Source organism: Panthera uncia, chromosome F1, assembly GCF_023721935.1.
Source record: "Panthera uncia isolate 11264 chromosome F1, Puncia_PCG_1.0, whole genome shotgun sequence".
In the NCBI taxonomy this organism is placed as follows: Eukaryota; Metazoa; Chordata; class Mammalia; order Carnivora; family Felidae; genus Panthera; species Panthera uncia.
The window spans coordinates 32951190-32960947 of NC_064813.1; the positions used below are offsets into that span (position 1 = coordinate 32951190).

The 9758-nt window shown below is 44.6% G+C and overlaps 1 pseudogene; it reads left to right on the top strand.

Annotated features, from left to right (window-relative positions):
- Nucleotides 1–349: 349 nt before the first annotated feature.
- LOC125925800 (tigger transposable element-derived protein 1-like) lies at nt 350–2318 on the top strand (annotated as a pseudogene).
- The last annotated feature ends 7440 nt before the right edge of the window (nt 2319–9758 follow it).

The following is a 9758-nucleotide window of genomic DNA, read 5'->3' on the forward strand; positions in this document are numbered from 1 at the left end:
GATTTTATTTATTTTTGAGGGGGACAAGGAGCAGGGAGAGAGGGAGACAGAGGATCTGACGCGGGCTCAGCGCTGACAGCAGAGATCCTGATGTGAGGCTTCAGCTCACGAATCATGAGATCGTGCCCTGAGCCGAAGGTGGACGCTTGACCGACTGAGTCACCCACGTGCCTGTGATCGATGATGTTTGATGTTACTCTTGTGATTGCTTTGGGGCACCATGAACTGTGCCCATATAAGTGTGCCGACCTCTTGTGCCTACAGACTTAGTGGAGATTCCCTCTCCTCAGCCTCCCTATAGTCCCTGAGACACAACAGTATTGAAATTAGGCCAGTTCATAACTGTACAATGGCCTCTCGGTGTTCTAGTGGAAGGGAGAGACTCGGGTCCTTCATTTTGAATCAAAAGCTAGACGTGACTAAGCTCAGTGGCAAAGCCATGTTGAAAGCTGAGATAGGCTGAAAGGGAGGCCTCTTGTGCCAGTTAGCCAATTTGTGAACACAAAGGAAAAGTTCTTGAAGGAAATGAAAAGTGCTGCTCCCGTGAACACATGAATGAGAAGAAAGGGAAACACACTTATTGCTGATATGGAGAAAGTTTGAGTGTCCTGGAAAGGAGACGAAAACAGCCACAGCATTCCCTTAAGCCAAAGCCCAATCCAGAGCCAGGCCCTCAGTGTCTTCAATTCTACACAGGCTGAGGGAGGTGAGAAAGCTGCAGAAGATCAAAGTTGGAAGCTAGCCGAGGTCGGTTCCGAAGGTTTAAGGAAAGAAGGCGTCTCCCTAACATAAAAGTGCAAGGCGAAGCAGCCAGTGCTGACGTAGAATCCACAGCAGGTGATCCAGAAGATCTAGCTAAGGTAATTCATGAAGCTGGCTACACTGAACAACAGATTTTCAGGGTAAATGAAACAGCTCTCTATGGGAGATAGAGATAGAGGTCTCCAAGGAGATGCCGTCTAGGACTTGCATAGCTAGAGAGAAGTCAATGCTTGGCTTCAACTCTTCAAAGGATAGGCGAATTCTCTTGTCAGGAGCTATGCAGCTGGTGACCTTAAGTTTAAACCAATGCTCGGTTACCCTTCCTAGAATCCTCGGGCCCTAAAGAATTATGCTAAATCTATTCTGCTCATGTTCTATAAATGGGAAAACAAGGCCTGGATGACAACACATCTGTTTACAAAATGATTTACTGATTATTTTGAGTCCACTGTTGAGACCTACTGCTCAGAAAAAAAAAAAAAAAAAAGATTCCCTTCCAAAGATTGCTGCTCATTGGCAATGCACCTGCTCACCCAAGAGCTGTGGTAGAGATGTCCAATGAGATTAATGTTGTTTTCATGCCTGCTAACACAACATCCATTCTGCAGTCCATGGATCAAGGAGTAATTTTGACTTGTAAGTCTTATTATTTAAGACATGCATTTTGTAAGGCTATTGCTGCATAAGTAGTGATTCCTTTGATGGATCTGGGCAAAGAAAATTGAGAACCTTCTGTAAAGGATTCATCATTCTAGCGGTGCCTGGGTGGCTCAGTTGGTTAAGCATCTGACTTTGGCTCAGGTCATGATCTCATGGAGTTTGAGCCCCTGCCGGGCTCTGTGCTGGCAGCTCGGAGCCTGGAGCCTGCTTTGGATTCAGCGTCCCCCTCTCTTTCTGCCCCTACCCTGCTCGTACTCTGTCTGTCTCCCTCTCAAAGATAAATAAACATTAAAAAAAAAAAAAAAAGGATTCATCGTTCTTGATGCCATTAAGAACATTTGATTCATGATAACAGGTCCAAATATCAACAGTACCAGGAGTTCGAAAGTGGATCCTGACCTTCACGGATGATTCTGAGGGGTTCAAGACTTCAGGGGAGGAAGTCACTGCAGATGTGCTGGAAACAGTGGAGCCGGAAGCCGTGCCTGAATTGCTGTGATATCAGGATCAAACTTGAATGGACGAGCAAAGAGAGCGGTCTCTTGGAAAGGAATCTACTGGACGTGACACTTGTGGACATGACAACAAAGGATCTAGACTATCACGTAAACTTTGTTGATGAAACAGCAGCAGGGTGTGAGAGGATTGACTCCAATTTTGAAAGCAATCCTACTGGGGGTCAAATGCTATCAAACAGCATCACACGCTACAGAGAGATTGTTCGTGAAAGGAAGAGTCAACCGATGTGGCAAGCGTCACTGGTGTCTTATTTCGAGAAGTTGCCACAGCCACCCCAGCCGTCAGCACCCACCACCCTGACCGGTCAGCAGCCGTCAGCATTGAGGCAAGACTGTCCACCAGCAAAAAGACTTACTGAAAGCTCAGGTGATGGTTAGCATTTTTCAGCAATGGAGTATTTTTTTTTCCTTAAGGTATATACATTGTTGTTGTTTTTTTTTTTAAGACCTAATGCTACTGCGCACTCACGAGACAACAACATAGGGTAAACATGCCTTTTATGCGCAGTGAGAAACCAAAAAAATCATTTGACTTGCTTTACTGTGGTATTAATTTTCTTGCGGTGGTCTGCAACTCAGCCCGCAGCACTCTGAGATGTGCCCGGTTTTGTTCGACGTCAATAGTAACGGGTCCTCACTTATGTCCATAGGCCGATGAGCACTGTGTGCATCTGTGTAACATGATTACCGTGTTAGAATGTTCCACGCAGAAGAAACTGCTACCTCCTTCCTGAAGTCCGTGCTTTTCTCTTCTTCCTGGACAGTGACACCAGCTTCTCCTGCTCGTAGCCGCCTCTGTGTGACAGAAGTCCGGTTGTAGAATGTGACAGGGAAGTGATCGTTGCCACCCCAGACTTGGCCCGTGACAACTCCCCATGGGCACATCTCGTGCATTTCTTCTTCCAGGTGGCAGGCATGAGAATACCTCCAAAGAACAACACCCAAGTGTGGAAAATGGCAGAACCTTCATCGGTCTGGGTCCTTGAGTAATGACCAACTGTTTACCCTACCAGCAAAAAAATAAGCTTTTATCGTGCTTGTGCTATACATGTTTGAAAGGTTATTTGCTGCTGCAGTTAGCCTAATACACTTCAAATATTGTAAGCCTACCATAAGGATAAAATACTCCTTTTATGTGTCTTCAAAAGGGTTATTTACTCACAGCATTATAGATGTAGTTATTTCTATAAATAAGCAGGACTCGTGGGATTTGATCAGAAAGCACTTTTATATTTATTTCCCACTGCTTTTTTATACCTGCTCAGTGGGAGAAGTCCTTCCTTTCTATGGACACAAAGTAGGGAGAACCTCACAATGTTTCTGGCTACTTCCAGTAAAGGCAAAGACCTATGCTTATTTAAAATTGCAAACACAAACTCAGTTTGGCAATAAACATGTCATTTCCTGTATAATAACCAAAGCTTCCAACTTCATTAAAATGTTATGTTTTCCTCCTTCATTTCCTTGCTAGGACCATGTTGCAGGTGGAGACTTCTGCCTTGGGGAAAGAAAGGGTGGTCAGTTTTTCCTCTATATTTTATCTGACCTTCCAAGGTAGAGAGGAATGTGCACTATGGGGGTGGGGATGGCAGAGGCATGAGGAGAGATAAGGGAAGCAGAAAACTCTTCATTACCGGCACCGTCAGGCCTACGAAGTAGATGTTTCTGTCTCTTTCACGAGGTTCTTCATAAGTTCTTTGGAGAAATCATATCACTGGCAGTCTCTCACCTTCAGTTCCTTAATCGGGTATATTGTTCTTTGGCCCAACTTGATTACTGAAACTATTTTGTTACTTTTTTGTTTGTTTTTACAGCAAAACCTTGGACTGCGAGTAGCTTGTTCTGTGAGTGTTCTGCAAGATAAGCAAACATTTCTAATGAAATTCAACTTGATACATGACTTATGTCTTTGCAATAGGAGTAGTACACGATGCCAAATGTCACATGATCACAACTGAGCCGATGGCTCTTCTCCTTCTCTCTCTCTCTCTCTCTCTGTGGGATTGTTGGTGATCGTCTCCCATGCTCAGATGCTTGGTCTCAGGCTGCGGTGTTTGGCAGAAATCAGTGATTTCTCAGAACGTTGGAAGGTGCCCACAACTGGCACGAGTGTATCTTCTGTCACTTCGAAGCACCTATGGACAGTCCTTTGCTTTTCCATGCAGGAGTAAGCTTAGGACTGCTTTGCTTCATTCTGGGTCAGGCTGCCTGCAGATATAGACCCTTTCCTCTGCTGCCTTATTGCCAGTTACATTAAATACAGTAGATGACAAGAGTTTATTAATACTGTACTGTAGTCAACATCCATGCGAGTGTATACAGTGGCCCCCATGCAGAAAAAGATTCCATTGAGCCAATAGATAGCAGTGATTCCATTAATGATAGTGAAAGACACACACACACACACACACACACAGAGAGAGAGAGAGAGAGAGAGAGAGAGAGAATCTTAAGCAGGTTCCACACCCAACATGGAGCTCAATGCAGGGCTCGATCTCATGAACCATGAAATCCTGACCTGAGCCGAAATTGAGAGTCAGACTCTTAACTAACTGAGCCACCCAGGAGCCGCTCATGTGGGCTATTTTGAAAAACATCTTAAGAACTCCAATTCTGGCTCTCTCTTTGGTATGTTTTGACGTGCCAACTTTTATTTCTTGCTGGCTGGGTGAAGAGTCAACAAAGGCAGAAACCCTCCTTTGTTCTACCACCAAAGCCTCTAGCCAGCTTATCTTTAGCTCTCGGGATTTCCAGAATGGGATTGAGATACCAGCCCATGGTGGCACCCTTCTCCCACATCCAAGCACAAGATCACGTATCAGACCCATTGAGAGTTTACATTGAATCCCTCTCTCTTGACATGAGGTGAAGGTCAAAAGCAGATACTCATAGCACCACTATCCCCAAAGAGAGTCTCATAAAAAAATCTGCGTTTACATTCTCTTGTCCTTTACTATATACCCTCAATGTGGGCAAGGAGGTCCAAGAACCACTACACTGGTTCTTATCATTTCCTCTGAAAATTTGCATCTTGATTGTGTATCCAAACCTGGTGTCCAATATAATTGTAACTCATGTAAAACTTCAATTTAACATCCTGCTCCAAAGAGGTTAAGTATGTTCTATGTCAAAAACTAGGATATGAGGTTCTGAGTCTCAGCAAGCAGACGGCTAGTGAAGCAATGAACAGAAATTAGGATTTGTTCATTTATTCAACATTTATTGAGTCTTTATTGTATAATAGCTTTTGAAAAAGACATTAGAGGCTGAAAAAAGTAGAAAACATACATAGCTACTACCTTTATGGAGCTTATAGTCCAGATAGGGAGACGGATATTGATTAATTAAACAAAATGATACATAATTTAAAATAGTGGTAACTGTATTGAGGGACACTATCGGATGTTATAAGACCAAATCAGAGAAACACCTGATTCAGATGGAGAGTTTTTAAGGAAAAGTCATTAGGAGGTAGAGGTGGCCCGGTGAAAATTTTGAGAAGAGTGTTCCTAAGAGAGGGAAGGTTGTCTTTACAAGTCTGCGAGGCTATAGCTATCATAACAAGTTTGAAGAATTACAGGGAGAGCAGGGTCCGTGTTTCCTTAGGCGCCCAGTCATGCAGCACCTTGGAAGCCACATGGAACATTTTGGAAACCCATCAAAGGATTTCAAATGGGGGAGGAAGGGAATACGATTTGTGCTTAGAAATGATCACATGAACTACTGCAAAGAGAATGAATTCGGACTGGGACTAAACCTGGAAGAACACTTTTGTGATAATCTGGAAGAAATGTACTTCAGACCAGGTCTGGACATGAAGACAAATGGAAAGAAGAAGGCTTATTCGGGATATATGTTGGAGGTTTACACAAAAGGACTTGGCCTTCAATTGGATGAAGTAAAGGGAAGTGTTTAGGACAACGCCCAGATTTCTGGCACAGGCAAGAGGTGAACAGAGAAGCCACAGAAATAGGAGCCAATGGTAGGCAGGAGTGAGACAGTATAGGGAAAGTCAGAGGGACTTAACTCCTGTAAAGCCACTGGTTTGAGGGTTAAAAGTTTCCATATGCTTGAAGACAAATTCCTCCTCCTGGGAAAGAGAATACAAGAGAGAGAACAGCCATTATAGGGTAACGGTTGCCTGAGCAAAATTAGAAGTAACAATTTAAAGCCTGCTTGCGTAAGTATTTTTGTTTTCCGGAAGCCCTAAAGAATGTTGACCATGAAGAAAGGCATCCTGGGATTGTCTTATGTTCACTAAAAAGTAATGACCACAAAATAATGACTGTGGGACCAAAGGATGCTTCTCTACTCCCAGTCCTTCACCCTTTGGAAAAGTACCCTTATTAGCTTTGCATGCTACCCTTTCAGAGAGTGATATTCTTCTTTCTTGTTGGCTCCCTTGTATACAAGCTATTCCTGTGACATTTGCTTGTCATAAGGCAAATGACAGCAAAATGGGAACAAATTGCAAAACCAATAATAATAAAATTCCACCTATTTTCTTTCTTCCGAGTCCCGTGTTCATTTCTATGACATTGAGACTCAAGAACCTGGTGTTGGCGGTCTGGTAACAGGAGGTGGATAAGAAATTCAAGTGTCCAAGACACCGAATTTGAGGAGTCCACGGAACCTCTAAACAGAGATGCTAACCCAACAGTTGTCTAGAAGATTCCATAACTCGGAAGAGAACTCTAAATAAAGAGAAGAGATTAAAATGTGGGAGTTGGTGGCATTCGCTCGTCACTTAGAGGTTGCATAAAGGAGGAGGAGCCAGCGAGGTGACAAGAAAACCAGAAGCGTGAGACATTATCAAAGCAAGCATGTCAAGAAAGAAAGGGTGGCCAAACGCCTTGAAATTTGCTGAGATATCCGGGAAGAACAGGAACTAACATGTGCACATTGGATTTTTTCGGTATGGAAGCCATTAGTGATCTTAGGAAGAACATTAAGGGGAATGGTAGCACCAGAAGCCAGAGGGGAAGGAGCTTGGAAGAAAGGGTACTGAGTGGGTAGCAAGCATTCGAGGATCCGATACTGGAATGACAGAGTCCCTGAGAACATTATCAGAGAGTGAGCTTCAGAAAATAGAGCGTGGGCACGAGTCAGGAATCAAGCACGCAGAGGAGGGCCTGGGCGAAATACTGCATCAAAGTGATAAAGAATGATTCGGAGTCAAAGGATCCTTAGTGATCCTTTAATGAAATTCTGGCCCTACAGAGAGTAAGCCGAGCCCTAGAAATGACTTTGTTGAGGCCACGCAGTGAAAGAATGGGTGAGCCAGGATTAGAACCTTGTCCGGGATTGGAGTCCCTCCACTGCTTTTTCTGCTACCTGTGTTGCCTCCCTCAGCCTGCCTATTGCCGGCAAGAGACTCGGGAAGAGGACCTTGGCTCTGTTGTCAGGCAGCCCCCGGCACTCCCATCTGGAAGAAACTCATTGGAGCCGACGTAAGTGACCTGTAACTTAGAACCGGCGAGCCAGGGTCAGAAATAATCAAGCCTCAGCCCGGTAATTTATCAACACCTAGAAGCGCGCTTCCGAGGCTGCCTGTCTCTTTCAGTTGTTCAGGCACGGGCCACACAGCTCTCCCTCAGTCCTCCAGTGGCAGGAGGACTTCATAAATGACATTTGATTATGCTCAACACAGCAGCCAGTACACCAACCTCAATAAAGACAGCAAACACGAGCGATCTCCATAAAACACGGGAGCCCGGGGGGAACGGAATCGAAATCTTCATGTAGAGATCCACGGCCACTAAGGCAAATGACAGCAAAATGGGAACAAATTGCAAAACCAATAATAATAAAATTCCTGCTTGTGCTGCCTGTAAGGCATCAGCTCTCCAATATCACCCCCAGGGAGCGAAGTCACCTCTCCATGGGGTCAGTGGAGGCAGTTAGAAGCCTGCTTGCTGGGCTTCTCAGCTGGAACCCATGGTTGCTGAAATAGCTTTGTGTTCGATTGAGTTGGAACCCTCTAATCCTGCCCTTCTGCCTGAGGGGAATCGCAGGCACATTTAGCCTTATTCCCAAGCCAGGAATATTCCTTCAGACATATGAATTCCTAATGTTTTTTTGATTTCTCAAATATTTAGTTTTGAATGAAATTTTTGAATTTTAATGCTAGAAGAAGTCTTGGAGAGATCATTTAGTCCTTCCCGAGTCTTTTATTCGCAGGAACTGAGAGCCAGAGAAATAGGAGCCTTTGTCCGAAATCACACAGCTCGTGACAGCACTTGAATTGGAATCTGGAGCTTTGAATACACAGCTAACGCTCCCAGGCAGATGCAGTGAAGGAGAACTTACTATTAAACAAGGAACTAAATATAGATGTACTTTTTTTTTTTCATTCTAGGGGAGTCACAGAATTTACCTCAGGGTGAAATTTATTCTTTTGTTTAGAAACACATTTTAATTTTTTTTAAAAAAATTGGTCATAAAAGGCACAGCCTTGGGTCTTATCTGAAAAGGGGAAGTTAAGTGGACTGTATAAAACTACATAATAAAGAAGTGCATTCTCTCAGGGTCTGGAGGGATTGTTTTGGTGTGTTGCGATTGGGGAGAGCGATGGGGTAGATTTCCTCCGGAGGAGAGTTCTGGTGGGTTCTTTGCTTGAAGATAGAAGGGAGGATGGATCAGATGAGTATAATTTGGCTGTGGCTTCTGCAGACCTGGCCAATCTGGGGGGGGGGGGCAATGGCCCCCTTGCAAAGGAGGGGGTTCTAGAATGTCGGATGTTGCCCTGATATTATCCTCATTAGCCCTCAATGGCAGGTTTGTTTCACCACGGAGCATAGTGTTAAGGGTGGAATGGATACAATGTATGGGCTTCTGTGCAGTGAGGAGGAGAGGCCTTCCTAGCATCTCTCTCCCTGGAGACTTGGAGGCTAGAAGTGAGAGCAGCATCATAGGAGGAGAGAACTGCATCCCAGGATTCTAGTAACTAACAAGCAAGTGGAGGCATTAACGAAAGCAGGGAGGGATGGCCACCAGCCAGGCAGCAACAGTGGGACCCAGACTCAACACTAAGCCAAACTTACTGGGGGGAGGGTACTGTTTCAGGGGTAGTGCACGTGCCAGGAAAGGTAGGAGACTCTAGATTCTGCTTTAAGAAATAAGAAATTGTGTGGGTAATGGGCATGAGGGTGACCCCGGCTTTGAATACTTGGGTCAGCCATTTAACTCTACCGGACTTCACTGTCCTCATGCTAAAAGATGTTCATCTTTATTCTTCAGAGTCCCTGTTCTGACTCAACGTGATAATGTTAATGTGTCATAGAACAAACCCATTCTTATTCAGCTCTCTTTATATTTCTGCCTCATGGGCGATCTCAACCCCAACCCCAGTCCGTGCCGTTTCCACGTAATCATTCCTTTCCCTGTATGCTCTGGATCCCATACTTAGCTCAGCCGCGAGATCGTTCCAAAAAGCAGAAGAGCAAAGGGGTTGTGGTGTAGAGGGGAATCCGGGGCCACTCCTCCCCAGGAAGCCAACCTTTCTTTCCTTGAATCTCCCTTTTTTATTTGGGGTTTCAGAATGAAAGACCGAGGAGCTGAAATCTCACCTCTTCTGCATTTTGAGTTAAGATTCCAGAGATATCCAGAGTGGGGAAGGAGCCATGAAGAAAAGTAAAGCCGTTTCAGTCACCAGATACTTGCCTCGGGTCAAAAAGCAGTAGGGATAGCAAAAGAGGCGGAGAGGAAAAGCAGGAGTCGGAGAGGGTCTGAACCTCTCTTGCTGGAAGCTTTCTGGAGCTTGTGGGAAAACACAATATGTATTTTGAGCTGTGTATATCTCATTTCACTGTTTAAAGG